Source organism: Monomorium pharaonis, chromosome 8, assembly GCF_013373865.1.
Source record: "Monomorium pharaonis isolate MP-MQ-018 chromosome 8, ASM1337386v2, whole genome shotgun sequence".
In the NCBI taxonomy this organism is placed as follows: Eukaryota; Metazoa; Arthropoda; class Insecta; order Hymenoptera; family Formicidae; genus Monomorium; species Monomorium pharaonis.
This window is the reverse complement of record NC_050474.1, coordinates 3,385,561-3,404,720: the sequence shown is the minus strand read 5'-3', so window position 1 is coordinate 3,404,720 and position 19,160 is coordinate 3,385,561. Positions and strand designations below refer to the sequence as shown.

The window sequence follows — 19,160 nt, the reverse complement described above, 5'->3', positions numbered from 1 at the left end:
CGGTCCACCGCGACAGGAATACGAAGAAAATGGCGTTCCCGGATGACGAAGGTTATGCGAGGGGAATGAGAATCCTGCCGTGGTATTAGCTAGGGAATTTTCTATTTCAGATTCCGCGAATCCATTTTATCTTAAACTTCGTAATTCCATACCGCCCGCCGTTCTTCCCCCATGCACCTTCGAGGCACGAAGGAATTCACCCTCGCGACTTTTCTACCCCGCTGGGTATTCCCTGCCCTCGACTTGCCTTCGTCGGACGTCTTCGTTCCTCACAGCGGGGGACAGGGAGGAGGGGGAGGGCAGATGGACGTTTTTATATTTTCCAACGGGCAGCGGGAGCATCCGCTGCGCCGCCGCCAACCCGGATTTTCCGCCCCCGTGATATTGGACAGCAAAAGTTAAAATCATCCGTATACTCGTCCACGCGCGAGCGAAGTAAAACGGCACCGCTCGTTTATCTCGCGTTTCTAAATCGTGCAACGTGGAAATGCGCTAGAGTTAGAGTACCACGAGACAGGATAGTCGATCGGGAACATCTCTCGTATTCATGTGGCAGCGATTAATATCAATTTTGATACACGCATCCGTTGCAACAGTTCCAAACAGATCTTTTTTAATGCAGCAGTATCACTATAATAAATCGTACTGGTATTTACATGATGGAAACTTGTCACGTGCCAAAAGTAAAGAACGTCATTTATCAGATTTATAAATTTGCTAAAACTTTGCATTAAACATTTCCATTCTATATAGTCTTATTATATTAAAACAATAAAATCAAATTTATCTCCTACTATTTATCTCCCCTATAAAAAATACACCATACAGTATATAAATCAGAAAATCTATTCACGCGATATCGTTCAGCGGTGCAAAGTTGGAGTTGCGTGTCGTGTAAGTGAGACGAATTCGGTGCTTTAGGAATGCAAGCAGACGTGCGGCCTGCATCTCCGACGAAATAGCTGCGGCGTCGCCGCATTCCTTGCCGTAGGGAGGTGAGCGGTAAGTAAGCGCGGATAAAAAAAAAGACATTACGTACGCTTCGAGGAGCGTGAAATCGTAACTATCACGGTGCCATCCGATGACGATGACGACAACGACGAAACGTGGTTCCCGGCGGTTTGTGGCGAATGTACAGAAGATAGTGTCACAGTGCACGGACGGTCGAGCACACGAGAGTGTACCTGCATTTACACTTAGATGGTCCGCAAACACGCTGAACCTATTAGCCTGTACATTTGCCGGCTCCGTCGTCGAGAATTGATATACGCGGATAACAAATGCGATCGCATGACGGCGATACGGAAACGCGCGCTCGTAACGCGGCTTTGTTTCAATGTAAATATTAGTAACGTTTCATTAACGTTGCGCTATAGTGAATGCGTGAATGAGCGCGTTACTTTGCCGGTTTTCTGCAGCCAGCGGTTTACGTCGTCGAAAATTTTCTTTCCCTTCGGTCAAGTTAGCTGAACGTTAGCTTTTAGCTTTTCTAATCCCTTTTTCTTTTGTCGATGGTCAAAAAGAAACAGCATTAAATTATTTTAATCGTCGAACAAAGACGAGAAATTGGTATTTCCTCAGTTGCGTAACAATGTCACGTTGATTTCGTTGCTTCACCAAAGAGCTTACATCCCTTGGGGGGCCTTCAAGATCTCAAGTTTCAGCAACATCCACGTTGGGAAACATTGCCTTAGGTAGTCCATAAACATGGCCGACGTAATGGTCGTTGTATTTACCCTCTCATAGCGCGAGATTAATAACGTGGTTGATGCATGTACAGCGACGGTACATATGCGTGCGACCTTATCATTGTTATATTATACGATTTCAATAATTCACACCGGACAGATTTATGTATTGCCTATTACACCCGCGAATAATGAGCTGTCTCCCGCACATAATGAGCTAATTCTTATTGCGACATACGCATATTAATATCGAAATAAATACAGGGAAAAATTCGTAGCGCTTCGATCTCATTAATAGAAAAGATTACTGTTTGATTAATAGAGGAGAGATACTGCTTATTATAAAATAAATGCACATATCAAACCGGGGAAAATTGCACTATACATGTATTCGAAATTATTTCAACTCTATATTTATTAATACGATTAATAAATAATTTGCGTATATAACCATGAATGATTGAAATATTAAACGGCTGCTAAATATATGCGCATATTAAAACCGTCGGTATAAATTGTTATGAATAATTTAATAATAAAATAATTTTCTCCTCTCCCTCCTCTCTCTTTCTCTTTTAGCGCAAACGGTATTTGTGAAAATCACATTTTTGCATTTGTGAAGCTACAAGTTTGTGTTGCCGGATTTTCCTGCTCCTGGAAGTCCTTTATGTGTTCCCGTGTTTATATACGTCTTGGGTGTACGAGCGTTAAATAATGGCCACATTAGACCCCACAGTTGTTTAATTTTCGCGACGCGTGCTGTCGCATCTTTCTGAACAATTACGTACGTGTGTAAAGGCAAGCACGCGTCTCACCCTGAAGTTGGGTCACGGCGGATTCCGCGACAATACTCCCGGTACAGCTGGCATTAACGCCCGCCTTTACGGAAATTAATTTCCGCCGCCGCGTTGTCAAATTTTCACGGAGATGCGTTTGGGAGTCGGTGGTTCTGCTACTTTCTTTCCGCCGTGATCCACCGGGCGTGCACCGGATTGCCTGTTACACAGTACACTCTTACGTAACTCCCGCACTGTATTACACCCTGCGGGCACCGTTGCATCCCACGAGAGGTAAAGTTTACTATGTTTTTGCGGAAATCCTCTACGAGAAGACACGGTGCGACGTACGTACGTAATGTGCGACCACGTTGAAATTAATTCAAAGTCATAAAAATGCAATAAAAGTTGTAAAATTTTGCTTCGCAAATTGCATTTTAAAAAGGAAACTGAGAGTGATCTCAGTAAATGTTATTAAATCATTACATCCTTTTACTTTGCACTTTAAAATATACGCTTTGTTAGAGAATTTTATCACGCCAACGAATTAATCAAATCGATACGTTTCCTTTTTTTTTCTGAAGAATTATAACGATTGATCGATTAGAATTCCAAGGTGTTCTCGTATAGTGACTCACGATTACCATTGTTGCAGTTTATTATCGTTAAAGTCGCGTAGTATAAACAAACCTTAATTTACTCGCAAGCGCCACGCGGAAACATCCTCTCGTTGTGAAGTCCGTAGATGCAGGAGGCATGGAACGGGGATGCTAAACGAGGGGGGGGGGTGGTGTCATCATCCTCGGTATGTACAAGACTCGGTAGCGATTCCGACAGAACCTACCCTCCCCTCCCCCAACTTCCCACCCCCGACGACGTAATTGAATCACGCTACGGACCGTCGAGGCGTAAAACGTGGATTAAATACGATGCATACGTAGCACCGAATCCCGTTCCGGAGAGTTGCGCCGGCTCGCAACGAGAGGATGTCGTCGCTGAATGTGTCGTCGTGTCTGGTGTATACACCGGGACCTCCGGTATACACTGGTATTCCGATGGACACCTGAATGGCCGGTCCGTCACCGCTAATTTGTACACTTGCGACCCTTTTGAAGACTAATCCATGGGGGATTGTGCATCCGGCTAACCAAATCGGTTTGCTATCGTAACCCTTCGCATGGACCTCGGCGGGGCTCGTTGAAATTTGCAATGCACAAACGGGAACGAAGGCACACGGACAGAGGGATCGGTTTTAGAGCTCTGTATCCGAAATCTATTTGTAGCGTAAACGCGTCTCTTTTCAGTTTCGGCGCGTCCTTTGACTGCGCGCTACGTACTCGTTTATCTTCGATATAAATTTATGTAGAGGGACACGCTGCCCCGTAATCACGCGATTCCGTGTGCGATCACACGACTACGGTTTTTCGGCCTGACAGACGCAAATTGAAACGGTGTGACCCGCGTAATTTCTCCCGAGGTATCGAGGACTTGTCGGCAATCGCTCGTCGCCGTTCGATCCCGCAATACGTTGCTTGCCCTGTTTCTTCTTCGCTTTCTGGACGTCTCAATTTCGTTAATTCACGTCGTGTCTCTGGCGGAGGAGTGCAGAAAGGAAGCTGATAGAGAAGTACGGACGCGAGAGACAAAGAATATGACTGCGACAGTAAGAAAACTCGATAAGAGAATAGAATCAAAGTTCGATCGTGCAAATCGAATCGTTCTTTTACTGCATTTGAACATTTTCCTTTGTTATTCGACATGATGAACTCAAGAGTATTTTTAATTTTATTTTTTCGATTTTCCTTTTTTTCCTTGCTTTATCTACTATCTACGCTTTGTTTAGGTTCGTTAATTCCGCTTTCAATTTTTGAAATTATTGTATATAATTCTGAAGTGATAATTAAAATATGATGAAGTATTAAGATTTAATTCATAAGTTCTTATCTTTATTCAGCAATTAATAATACATAATTTTACATCAAATATCTAGAGAATTAAGAAATGTATAATATATAAGAACTTTTTAAATGTTTTGACTTAGAGTTTCTTATAATTTATATCTCATTATTAATTTGTAATTTGTATTAGTCGTCATTGTCATAATTTTGTCTTAATTTTAATAAAATCCAACATAATTGAAGCTGACGATTATTTTAGTTATTATAATCTACAAAACTCTAATGTGACACCGGGATGTCTTCACCTGAGGACTTTTACGAAATTTATGAATGTACCATTTTCGGAGAATTCCAAGGGTGAAAGAAAAACCATCAATCTCAGAGTCCCAGTTTCGCTTCGCGGTACGAGTGGCGATGGCCGGAGCGATTCGAGGACGAAAATCTCTCCGCCCGATGCCGTTTATGAGCGAACTGTTCTCAAACTGTTTTGTAAGAAAGATAAATAGGTACTTTTGATAAAACTCGACTGACGCACCCGGGCTCGAAGCATTGAATTTCATTATCGTACGAGTTCTGATTTATCGCCCCACGCCCGCCTTACTCCCGGACTGGTTCTCTCTCACGCTCTCCCCTCAACGATCCATTTCACAAAACGCGATAACAAATCGCGAACAGTCCGCGTGTATCCGAAGGTCTCGAAGAATCCCCACGTAATCGGCGGTCGAACCGTCGATTTCGCTCGCAGCAATAAAGATCATCGTTTTCGAGAATGGTGTTATATTTTTCAGGTTGCGGTCATCACGGGCTTTTCGGATTTCCGGCGCGCTTTTTTCCGTTTCGAAAATTTCAGACCGCGGTCGACCGTCAGATGCAATCGCCGAGAGAGCCGAGGTGCATTCGCGCGCGTTGAATAATCAAACGAAAAAATTGGCTCGCCGTAAATGTCCGTGGGATACCCATCGCCAGCCTCCCAGCGTGAATCTTCCCCTCTCCTCCCCGTCTTTCCCTTTCTCCGCATCTTTCAACGTTCTCTCGTGGCCTGTCATAAAACTTTCATAACTTTTGGTATTTCCACCAGCGGCCTTTTGCCAGTCCGCTCGTACGATACGCTCGCTGGATACGGCCTCTCCTCTTGCCATCCTCGTTTCCTTTAAGTAAGGGATAAAAATATCTCGCGGTTAACTCCCGAGGCATAACGCGACCAACTTCGACATACTCATAATTTAAACACTTCCTGCGGAATCTGGCGCGTATCGAAATTGATTTTTTTAACTAGCACCGCTCAAGATCAAAGATGTAAACTTGAACGAGGAAATGAAGCCGAGTATTCAGATCAGGAATATATCCGCGAACGATTCGCAAATATTTATTATATCGATTGTATTGATTATTGGAAGATTGCTAAATCGCTGTTATTCTTTTATAATATCACTTCGATTAAAATTTCAAGATGTTGTAGACATAATATTGCCTGTATATTTATTATTCCCACGTCGTCGATATCGAGTTTCTTTTTTGCGAAATATTTATCTCCGCCGCGGGAGGACGCGGAGGCGCGGAACAAACAGGCTGTTCGGCGTGTGCGAATCGTTACTACTGGCCGAGTGGTTCATAAATTCGCAAATAGCTGCTAACAATAACGTGCCGTTCAATGCGGCGGCGCAGCGCATTAGTAATCATTTCAAATGCACTGGTTGCACCGGCCAGTTGTGTCTGCCGGAAAAACATTCCGGTTAAACGATCGTCACACCGAACTCAACAATAACATTCCAATCAACGGACAACGCTAAAAATATCGACTTTTCTATTACGCTCGGAATGCGTGAAGCGCAGCGTTCACTTGGCGCGCGCGCGCGCGCGCATTATTGGGATATTAAAAATATTAGTGAGGTATGATGAAATCGGTATGTGTGTGTATTGATGAAATATTTACTGTACCTTATTGATTAATATACCCCACATTTTTCGAGCTACGGCAAACACGGGGGAGGGAGGGGGAATGGAACATATTGTTTCACGAGTCTCGAAACGGATGAAAGGTGACCCATACCCGACAAAGCGCAAAGTTGGATCGAATAGCCGTGGTATATGGTTTCTGTCGTTACTGTTGCAACTGCCGTAATACCTCTTACAGCAGCCGTCGCTCTCGCAGCCCATTAAATAACTTCGTGTCTCGAATATCGAAATGGAGCTACGGGAACGAGCAGACAGAACGATCGTTTCGACTCGCGGTATGCCGTATACATCAAGAAACCACTAGCTCACACTATGTCGTCGTTAGCAATGATGTTTGTCTTTTTTTTTTTTTTCCTTTACAAGCTTCTGACAGTAAATCGAAATGTATGTATAAAACTTATACGTAGTGTAATTTTTTCAAGTTCTGTTATTAAGCTTTTCTATTTATATAAATTACTACCATTAACGATAATAATTTCATATCTCGGTAATAGGGAGGAGACGTGATATGAATTAAATTGTCGCGAACTTTTTTACGAGGTGATATTTTAGAACTTTTACTTCGTCGCGTGCACGCCCACCTATTTTCATTTCATTATCAAGCCGAAATGAGTAGCGTCGTTTCCATTGTTACACCGAATTCTCACTGATTGTGAAAATACAGAGGGCGGTTAATAACTCCGAAAGATCTCATTTACTTGAATTAATTTCAAACCGTCATGTGCCACTTGGCTCTGCAAAGCTCCGCCTCTTTACGGGTGCGAATAATGTACAAAAGAAAAACACGCCAGCTTATTCACTGCTTAATTAGCGTTCTTCTAATTTTTCTTTTATTTAGTTTACCGTTGCTCTTAATCGCGAGGGATAGTATCTCTCGCGAGGGTCGACTTTTTAAGTGTGTACTTAAGCACGCTGCGTTCCATCGAATTACGTCATCTCGCAATTTAGCGGTGCGATTGATCGCCGAGTTACGTACCGAACGTGCTTCCTTCGGATTCGTAGTATCACGGGATGGAAATTCGATTCGACTTGTGACTACGAAGGTGGTTACTGGACGGGGATAACCTAAAAGTTATCCGGTACTGACCGCAAGATGAGCGACAGCGGGTTGCAATCGGATAGTTGGCGATTTACTGTAGTAATTACCAAAATTACTGCACCGCATAATGACGGTAATTATCGCCGTAATTCGTGGTAATTGCCGCGGCAATTACTGGGTTGAAATCCTGAAGAGACCGACGGAAAGGCCGGCAGGTGGTCGCGTTGGTGACGATCGCCTTTCCTTCCTTTCTGTCTGGTTTTCATCCGTCTCCAACTATTGATTTTAATGGGAGAAAATGGACGTGACATATAATATTATCATTCTTATTCTCACGATCAATCTCGACAGATGTTGCTTCCATATTGAAATTCCAAGAGCGGTTTCGCACTTTTACGCAACACCTTGTATAGAAGTTTTAGTTGAATGATTAAACCCTATATAAAAATTGTTTAGCTCGCAATCTTACAATATTCTTAATTATTGTCATTTTGTTGCAGGTCTAAACCACGAGGGGACACTTACGGCGGATGGTGAGTTTACTCATTAATTTACAAATTTGTGTATAAATTTATGAAAAATTAGAGAATCTTATCATGCGTCTTTCGATGCGTTTCTCGTGTTTTTGAATTCGACGGATAACCGATAGAATGACTTTTAATAACCGCGACAGGCCTTGATGAAGATTATGATATTCAGACGCGACGCGTTCCCCGCATCTCTCGGGAAATCGAAAAATCCGCCTCTTTCTTTTCTCTTCTTAATGACTCGCGAAAAATTTCAATGCGTCTCAACGGCTCGCCTTTTCATGTCGAATAATATAAATGACGGCCGACGCTGTCGGAAGGCTAAGTCGACGCGACGCTAGCTGTCGAGGCGCCGCCGAACGAGGACGCTAGGCGAGCTATTTAAATACGCTGGTCGCTTCTGGCAACCGGAATGATTTTGTATTCATCATCTTTTGAAAAATACCGCTTCTCGAGCACGAGGTCACACGATGTCCGGGCTAACGTGACCGGACGGTCCAAGGACATGCGTCAAAGTTGCAAGGAAAATTTATCACGAGAATGACAGGTATTTTTTTTCGCCCACATCATAGCCTACTTAGTTTTTCCTAGTTCCGCAGTGATAAATGAATGACCTATAAAAAAAAAAGTAATGTTGAGCTCGCACAATGCAATTTATACTTAATAGCTGCGAAACTGTAGAAAAATATACGTGTTTCTTTATCGCGTAATGACACCCTTGCAAGTCGCATAATGAAATTACTTTTGACTTGCTCTCTTTGTACGCTGCATATCAAATAACGTGGATGCGCAGCTAGGCGGAACCGTGCTGAAATAGAGACGGATAGTGTAATATTTATTTCAAGTTTCGGGACGAGAAATGGATCTACCTACGAGGAGCGGAATCTACGCGGGGTAGGATGGCGCCATCGACAACGTATTCGTGAGCCATCGGCGTCTTCCTACGGAGACGGATTGCCGTCCTGGGATCACGCCACCGGATGGCATCCGCAAACTTGCCTTTCTGCCAGTATCGATTTTCGAGCTAATAAAGTTTGTATAGGTGCAAAAGTTGTGAAAGCCCCACGGCCAGCTGTTTTCCCCTTCCGTTTCTCGCTCTAACTTTTTAAACTCTGGCCCTCCCCGCGCGCGCATGATCCGCGAATGAATTTTGATCAGCGGTTAATTTTTTCGACTTCATTCCGCGCCGAATGAATAGTGATCTGACGTTGTTTTATTAACGTCCGGCGATAGTGCGGGAGTTCCGGCAACGAAGTCGCGACTTTAATGAAAGCCATTGTTAGCTCCGTTTCAACTTTGAGTTCGAAAATTCTGCGCGCGCGGATTCGCAATCGCTTGAATTTAAACCAGCGTGTAACTCCCCAGAAACGAACTCTCTCGTTGCTATCAGCTACATGTTCTTTTGCCAAATTCGCATAGATATTTTAATTCACGGAATATTCATAAACCATTTTGTTTATACCATGCAGTTTATGTTGCGCTTAATTAATGAACCCCTATAAAATTTGTAAACGTTTACCCGTGGTTAAATCATCGTGCGATATCAATCCGCTTAATTGAATGCAAACACTGCACAATTTGTCTCAGTCTGCAATACTTTTGTCAGCCGCTCGCGCAAATGTTTTCCACGATTGTCATAGGAAACGTAATAATGCGATCGGGTCGCGCCGCCACGGCGAATTATAATCCGCCGCGGCATACACGAAATTCATTCGGACAGTCCGCCGCTTTTTATCGCGAGTTATTACTCTCATTTCGCGAACCAGAGAAATGTCTCACGTGAGCAGACTCGACCAACGCCGCAACGTCGACGTTCAACCGTCGCGCGTATCTGAACGAGAAAGGATTGCTCGTGTTATTATTTTCCCGCTCGACGATCATTCGTCGTTTCCTTTTTTTTTTTTTCGCTCGAGACGCTGCAGCACGCGTGACGTCGACGGTCCGTACATTGGAACTCACGTTTTCGTACGCATGTACACCCGCAGCGGTGGCGACGGCGCGGCGTCGTGCAGTTTTCTATTAACTCGAGTGCCGCAGCAACGTCGGCTTTTCAGCGTGGATTATCCCCGCGCAATCCGCGCTGGAGTGTCTGTTCCCAGGGCGAGCGAGCGAAAACGGCGCGTTTGCGGAGATGAAAACGTCGCGAGAGAGCTAATGGTTGGTGCGTATGAAGATATTTCAATGAAAAACATCTGGCATAAGCAGTCGCCAATAATAAATAAAAGATGCTCCTTCTTTGCTGAAATGTTTAATTGATATTATCTAGAGCACTGGATGTCTCGTTCCTCTCTTCTAGACGTCCCTGAGCGTATTGGCGAGTACTCACGCAATAATAAGGGGTATTCATCAGGGCTTCCCGTGCGCTTCGCGAAATGAATTACGAAGAAATTTCTCCGGGCGCGATACCGTCGCGTTAAAAACGGGGGAAAAATGGAATATGACGCGTGGATGATGAAATTCTTCTCTAATTGTGCTTTCTTCGTTCACGGTACACGGAGATAGAAATTATTATTCTCGCAACGTTAACGCATAACGATTACCAATTAGCGCTAATAAGCGCTAATAATAATTTTGCGTGCAGTACAGAAGATGATGCAGCTCTCTCCTGCGGGATTAACGGAGAATTATCTTAACTGTATCCCGCTGTAGAGATTATTTTGTCAAGTAGCAACAGAGGGCCGCGGTAAGCGTCGCGTATTTCAGAGGCTCGTAAAACACTCACTTCAATTCGAATCCGGTGAGGACGCGCACATTAGAAAACGGCCCGTGCGTTTATTACCTTCATTTCCCCATTTGCGCGAGGTTATTTCTTTTCCTCGCTCGCTCGTTTCAATGACGCTGTTATTAAATTCCTTTCAATAGTTCGCTTTTCGCGTGAATGAACATTATTCAATGAAGATTTATTCTGCTCTTCCATTGAGATGCACTATTGCACGTTTATCGAGTTCGAACAATAGAGCAAACTGGACTTGTTTGAGTTAAAAATAATAGCACGAAATATATAATAGGAGTAGTCGCGCGCTATTCATAGACATATTACATTTTATAAATACATATAAACAACAACGCGGAACTACCGGCAGTTCCGCACATGATGTGCGCCATGCGAAACCATTTTTTACAATGGCAATGTCGGAAAAACTGTTCGGCGGAATTCTTTATACAAAATATTGCTCAATAGATCGAGCGCCGTAATGCCAGGAATAACCATAAGAGTTGACAAATGGTTGCAACCGCAATTTATCAATATCAAGAGTGGACAAACTTTTATCGGGCTTGTTGGTGCGTTCGATCGTGTTCAACGAATAAATGCCGAAAATGTCGGTGGGTACTGCGATACGATTCGAAATGTACTTTGCTAGACGATTTTGCGGGGGGGGGAGGGGTGAGAGCGGGAACTTTTCTCGAGCGATTCGATGAAAGGAGGTTCGTAAATGACGTGGTACAATCTCGAAAGGTTGCGACGGGGCGGGATACGTGTAGAAACGTGTCAAAATTAATGGCCGGCGTCTGTCAAGTGGCGACGGTGTCGAACATGGCGCGTTGGAAACGAGCGGGTTGAATAAACGGCGACGACCAACGTCTGTCTCGTGATTTTAAGCGTCGCGTTCGCGTTGGGTGCGCATCCGTGACAATACACCGTCTAGGTATATATCGCCGCCGTTGCGTCTCCTTTGCGATTCCACGCGAAACCCATCGCGGGGAAACGAAGAATACGTATTTTCATTTCGTGGATATCTATCGCGAAGAACGGAAGAGATTTCACGTTTATAGAACTTTTCTCCTATCCGGATATTACGCTTCGGATATTACATTGTAACAAGATAACGAAAGCGATTCGCGCATTTGTTCCTGAAGGTAGACGATATGATTTTAACTCGCTTCTTCATCTATGAGTAATTGATATTCCGAGCTTAGATTTCAAATTAACGCACAATACTGGACGAACTGATATTATCATCGATAGATGTGACGTATTGTACATTGCTTCCTTTTTTACTTTTATTCTTATTATTTAGCCAGAAAAAAAGTACTTAATTATGTGTTTAACGTGTTTAAGAGGTACAATCGGAAAGTATCCACATAAAGGTAATGTCAACAACGTCATTGATTGATTAACGAGTGAAATGAACATTACGATGATGACAAGAGAATTGGCGGTAACGACGATACAGCTGTTATACATGACATAATCGACAACAATCATGTGTTAAAAAAAACAAACAAGAGTCGTCGATTTTAATCTATCGCGACATTTTGGTAGTCTTTTTACAACCACAATTATCAACTAAAGCCGATCGCATTGTTATAAAGTACGTTGTAATACATAGTCAGAAAATGTCTTTTCGCGATAAATGTGTTATTCACACTAATGCAATTCGCTTTTTTATGCAATTATCGGGAAATGTATTTTTCGCATCTAAAAAAAGAGAAAAAAAAACGCTCAATTATGATAGAAGAGAGCGTTATACATATATTTGGTACATGTGTTCTATAGTCTTGATAAAATACCATTTCCGTACACCGATCGATTCCGTCTGTGCATTCCGTAACGAAATTTATTCCTTTTACCTACCGCGAATTCACAGATTTCCAATACGAATGAGTTATATACTGATTCGTGATTACTTGAGAGGGTTTTGGCAGGCATGCGAATGAAACTTCTATATGGCAGGAGAGAGCGATTGATTGGCTCCTCTCAAACGTCTGTCTCGCGTGTGTTTGCAAGTCCCGCGCATACCGAGTAATCTTGGTGTGAGTTCTACCGGAAGGAAGCGCCTTGTCCTCAGGGGCACGGAGCACCCGGTTTCCAATTAAGGTCTGATTACAGTAAATACGCCAACGTGACGAGAGCAATGCCGGCGGCTGCGAGACGAAGCCATTTTGAACGAGAGGATTGTTGAGAGAGGCGTATTCGCGTGACGGGCTACACTCGCGCCTTGTTTATTTCGCATGCTTATTCGCGTTTATGCTCGACGTATCCTTAGCACCAGTCTACAGAGCAATTACGTTTGATCGAACGAGCGATTAAGCATACCACTTCGATCGGCGCGCACGATGGGAAAATTGCTTGTAATTTCTACGTGTATCTCTACGTGTATTTTTTGTAATCGCCGAAGGCTGAGAGAAGGAGAGAGAGAGAGAGAGAGAGAGAGAGAGAGAGAGAGAGAGAGAGAGAGAGAGAGAGAGAGAGGAAGAGCCAGAATTTCCCCCAGTAACACAATCGCATTACACACTCGCGCACATGGATGAGCGTAACTTCATCTTACGCATTCCGCGCGCTATAATGCGTCCATCCTGTAATCCGATTGAACTTTGCATCACGTCACGTAGCTTTGATTTTCGTTACACGCCCGTTTCCCCTTTGATCCCCCTCGAAACAGCGGCGTAACGAACGGATTAACCCAACTTAATGCAAAATTGACAAAGGCGCGAGCTTAAACTATTATCGAGAGCCGCGGGGTATTCGATCTCTTTACCGCTTTATTGCACATTACACATCCGACGCAATATCAATCACATCCTCTCTCTTTCTCTTCCTCTCTCTGTCTCCCTGTAACGATTAGCACGGTACACTAGCGAGCGCGCTCCCTCGCGTAACAACGTTACAAAGCGATCTGCGACACGAGAGCACAATTCACACGAACATTCGGCATCTACGAGCGAGGCATATTTTCCTGGCGTAATGGGTTAATCGATTTCCGAACAACACCGTACGTATCGCGTACGCGCATCTGTCTGTACTATCACGTCCCATAACCGGCGCGCTTTTATTTTCATTTTTATTCGTCGATGATAAAGTGTATCTCTATCGGCGGAGAGACGCGATATACCCGATACGATCCGCGCTACCGTCTAGTCGTTTAAAAACCGCATCTCCTAATTCGCTTTAACAGCTCCAGCTGAGATTTATGACGCGCGGTCATAGACCAAAACGACCATATACCTCGTCTGATACACACGTATATAGCATTGACAAATAGAAGGATAGCTGTGAAATATTTCGCGAATACACAAGTACACATTGTCTTGTACTTTCATTAGTTCATTATTTATATACATGTTGTGCCGTTTCCAAATTCATACGGTAACGTTGAAATCCAGCTGGGAAATTCAACCGCAGAATTCGAATTTGTAGTACGCAGACGAAAATACAACCGCAAGCTTCGAAATTACCTAAGTGCTGAATGTAATCCAGACGCAGAATAATCGGCATCGCTTCGAGGGAAAATGTCTACGAGTATAATAGCACCATAACGCGACGTAAAATCGATTTCGTTGTTTCGGGCCTCTTCGAAAAATTACGTTGCATCTCTCTTTTCCGCTTTCTCCATCATTCTCATTTGCACCTCCAGAATTGATACTCGACGTTGGATCGACGCGAGTAATAACATTTGCATGCACCACGCGAACGCTGCGCGTGAACGAGAAAACGTAACTAAATTACAAAGTTTATGCCCCTGCATTTTCCAGGACGCGGGACAAATTGCTACGCCAAAACGTGTTACTGCCGCGAAAGTGAATTAACATTTTTGGACTTTTCTTCTCCCTCAAACTGCAAAATGTAGTGGTTGCAACAACGTTTTGCGGCAGCGATTAACTTAAAGATTACAGTTCGAGTCTGTACGATACATTTCTATTTTTCCATTACATCGTTTTACAATTTTCATCAGACTGTAACTTTTTAAACGTGCATTGGAGACTTGAGAAAATTACATTTTTCTCTGCTTTCCTCTCCTTTTTTCTTTCTTTCATTCGTAACATTTATGTTTGATGAAATCACGAATATTAAAACGCTATATACGCGTGTTTTCTTATCCCTGGGGATGTATTGTATAATTTTCTTCTCGTTCAAAAGGCGCGCAAAACCACATCACGCGGAAATCTATCGCGCCTGGGAATCATCACGTGCGTGTTTCCTCTCGCTGGCGTTTAACCGCGCACGTCGTTTGCATACATCGCCAAAATTGATACCCGGCAGTGCAATTTACGCAGATACATATGCGTATATTCGCTTAACGTCGACTAATGATACTCTCCATGCGCGCGTATGTACACACATATTCAAGAAACATGAGAAATACAATGCACATCTATAAATATGTATCGTATGTTAACTTAGGATTTTAGGTTTGATTTAGCAAACATATTTTAAATCTTTCTCTCTTTGTACGTTTTTCACCGTACCTAAGTATAAGTAAAGTATATTATTTCCGACGGTCGCATGCGCGCGCAACAAATAATAAATATTCGATTTCTAGTTAATCGTATAACCCGCTTTTCCTGCATAGAAAATAACAGAAAATATTCTGTTACATGTTAGTAACCGCGATGTGTGTGTATGACGATCCGCGCATACACAAAGCTGGTAAATATATTCAATACTTTATTTAAACGGACCGATCACAAACGAATATTAATTAGCTCACGTAAAGAAAAAAAACCGATGCGTACATGATGACATAAATCTATAACTGAGCTATCTGTTTTCGTATACACTGAGGAAAAAACGTTAACTTGACTAAATTTTTAAATTCGATTATATTTCTCCCTTTCAAGTATTTATGGATTCAATTTAAATACGTGCAATATTCAAACTTTAATTTAAATATTTATATATTTGATTAAAATGTATAAATACTTGAATCAACGAAATTTAATCGAGTTGAAAAAGTGTGTCAAATTAACAACTTTTTTGTCATCGGTGTAGAGTTCACACAGACGTTTGTTCATCTGCATTTCCCTGGAAGAGTATTCGCTCGACATAGTATGCGGCTCTACATGTATATTCGCTTAACGGTGGCTAATGATCCGTGTCTGCATATATACAACTATAATATACATGCATACACACGCATACAGAGAGAGGGGTAGGGGAGGAAGAGAGTACTGTGCATTTGCCACTGCACGCTGCTAATCTATATCTCTCGCGCACGATAGTCCGGCTCTAATACTCGATTCAAGAGCGAATTAATTGCGCGTGCAATATTTCTAGCATGTCACACGCAATTCAATATTCAATTTGTGAAATTAATTTTGGAATAGGTAATAAAATATGAGAGCTTGCGGGGTTATATGCATCGCGGAAAAGTTTCCAACTTCGCGGGGCTCCTCCACTTAAAAGACGTCTCCCGCTTTCTTACTCTGCCGCCTCAGTTCCTGTTTTCCCAAAGACGCTGTGCCTATTTGCATAGAGAAAACAGCGAAGAAGTCTGCGTCGCGCTACTCGCCGTACTTCTTCGCCTGTGCAAATTTAATGTAAAATGTAAGGGTGAGGATGACAAACGGAAAGGATTCTTTCCGACTCCGCCGTTGCCGCAAGACGACGACGAACCGCGATCCGAGCAGGCGCGTTTGGCGTGGACGGCGATCACTCGTAATTGCACATGTAATTATATGTATGCGAACACGGTACCAATCGCGATATAGACAGATAAGACGATGTGGGAAATGTTCACATGGCATGGCTAGATAACAACGTTATTGCCATTGTTCTTGTCGCTTCTCTGGTACGCGGAGTTCTTGGCAACCTTGATTCGAAATTAATCCAATATGCATATCCTTTATTGTAAAACAATCAAAAAAATATCCTTCATAGTACTTCATCGAGTTAGTTGTCCTTCAGCTTATTAATTTTTTCAGAACTCAATTTCGTCCTTTATTTTACGTGACATTGAAATTAAGATGTCGAGCCTTGCCATGTTTTGACGACGTCGCGGCTAATCTTTTCTCGAAAGCCGGGTGTCGGTGTAGCCCATTGTTTTCGATCTCAAGTTTCCTGATCTGAGTTTATAATCGCGTTAACGGAGACAGTGAGTGATGGATTTACGATCGGGACTTTCGGAAAGTTGCATTCGGTATCTCTCTTTGGCCTCGGGAGTCGACGCTCGTGTTCGAACTTTTTTCCCGTCGTCGTAAACACAAGAGCGAGGCACGTGCCGACGAGTTTTTTTCCCTTATTTCCTCGCTGATTTTCGAAGTGGCCAATCAGCTGCTCGTCTCTCGCATAGCCCTTGCCCCCTTCCAACAGTTTTCGACGGCAGACGCCTCAGTTCCCTCGCGAAGTCACGGGCGTGAGGTTGTATCATCTACGCGATCCGCGATCGCGCGTTTTTTTTTAATATGCAAAAGATATTGAGTAAGGTGTGAAGTGAGTCGCGTTCGACGCGCGTCACTGTTCAGTTCGCAGCGTCCGTCGCTTGTCTGACGGTGCACAGTGGTCCCGCCGGTTCCGCGTTCTTTTGTCGATGCAAAGGTTAATCGAGATCTCAAGAACGATGCTCGAGCTCGTGTTTACGTCGCGGTCAGTCTTCTTTCTCAAAAAGTGCACCCACTCCGAGATAATCCTTGAGAGTTTCTTCCTCCCGTTGTTTCGTTATTTTACATAACCTTAAACCCGACGAGACGATGTCGAACGTGCGAGGTTATACTATGTATTTCGCGATCGCGCATTTTTCGTCCGCTGAATTTTGTGAACGACAGCGATCGTCTCGATATGTTTGTGAGAGGTATTAAAAAAAAAATAGAGCAACGTCGTGCGCGTGAAATATGCGGAAAATATTCAGCGTCGTGAAGTGCGTCGTGAAGTTCGACGCGTGTCGCACTTCAGTTCGCTGCGTCAGTCGCTTGTCTGAGAATGGCTCCGCGTTCCTTCTTCCGTCGATACAAAGGCTAATCGAGATCTCACAGCCCGTATTTACGCATCCGTCTCTTTTCTTGAAAAGTGCACGTCCTATTAGGTGATCATCGCAAACCGATTCCTTTTTTCGTCGTTTCTGAAATTTCGTCAAGTATCTCGGTCCTGCCGCGAAGACTCGGGAGTGCGCGAACTACCTGTAGGAATTCCGTGATTTCACGTATTTTTTTATCCTTCATTTTACTTCATCAAGTGGCTATCGCGTACGAATGAGTATCCGGGGAAGTGAATCGAATCGAACAACAGGGCGATTGCTCTGTGTTTTCCGGTCCGTCTTGTAAAATTCGTAAATGGCGATAACCTAACCTAACCTAACCTCGTCCGATCGTTTGCATCCGGCGATATGCTATACACGTCGCGCGAGTGTCAATGACAATGATAGTGCGGACATAAGCAAGGATACATGCTACGGCAGAAGGAAGGAATGGGATAGCAGAGAGGAGCAGAGCAACGGCGATGCATCGGCCGGTGAGTGAGTTACTTGTTGCATTGCTTATCACTTATCGCCAGATTTTAGTAACAGTAATTCAATCAGATGTAAATGACAGAGTGTTTATCATAGTCGAGAAAAACCGCGAAAACTTGGAGAATTTTTCAGGGGATTTATTCTTTTATCCCTGAAAATCCCAGATTTGGATTTTCCCAGAATCTTATTCATATTGAGGACAATTTTTGAGAAATTTTTTTTTACATTCTACCTCTTATTCCTACAAAACTGTTGTAATTAATTAAAAATCTGATACTCTGGTGGATTTAAATCTGGATTTGACATATTTATTATCTGGCATTATATTCGTGACATTTATTATAATTAAAAAAATTTTCCCCCGATTAAAACGTATGATTTTTTTATTAAAAAATATCGCATCATTGAAAACATCCTGTGTGAACCGAATTTATGAATCAGAACACTCTGCTCAAACCGTACGTATTTTTCCCGGTCTAATAAGTCTATTCGCAACGCTGTTGTTCCATGAATATAAACGAATATAGCCGAACTTTGCGAAAACATATATCTAAAATGGAATTTTGCGACGCGATTCTATAGACGCTATCAAAATTTAATTTCCGGTAGGGAGTAGGAGTGGCGGCGCGAGGAACATCGAAAAATTTTCACACATCCGCACGCGTGGGAAATTGTCACGTGTAAAGGCGGATGTAGGGCCGTTATTGTCGATCTTGTTATCGGCTCCTTCGAATATGGAAGAGACACGCGCACAACTGCGATATAATTTATCTAGCGGGGCTGACAACACGTCTCTCTCTTTCTCCTCTCTCTCTCTCTCTCTCTCTCTCTCTCTCTCTCTCTCTCTTTTTCTTCCGTTTCTGAATGATTCACAAACCGCGCACGACAACCACGGGGTTTCCTCCGTCAAAATAATTGGAAACCCGAATCCGATCGATAGATACAGGTGACCGTCATCGTAGTGATACGTTAAAATGAACAGGTATAAATCCAGCCGTACGTCGTTTCGTTTTAAATAAAAACTCGTAACGAATGTTTTTAATCGGATTTGTTAGGACGGCATATTGCCACGCTTTTCGCCACTGTCGGTTAAATATTTCTTTGTTATGTGTT

General features: G+C 43.1%; 1 protein-coding gene across 10 annotated transcripts in view; it reads left to right on the top strand.

The window, feature by feature from the left end:
- The window catches only part of LOC105836219 (protein turtle), a 256,293-nt gene that overhangs the window by 109,315 nt on the left and 127,818 nt on the right, over positions 1 to 19,160 (top strand). For all 10 annotated transcript variants that reach the window (XM_036290535.1, XM_036290536.1, XM_036290542.1 and 7 more), the window contains one exon: positions 7,858 to 7,890. The gene's annotated coding sequence lies outside the window, so the exon portion shown is untranslated. The remainder of the gene's footprint in view (positions 1 to 7,857; positions 7,891 to 19,160) is intronic.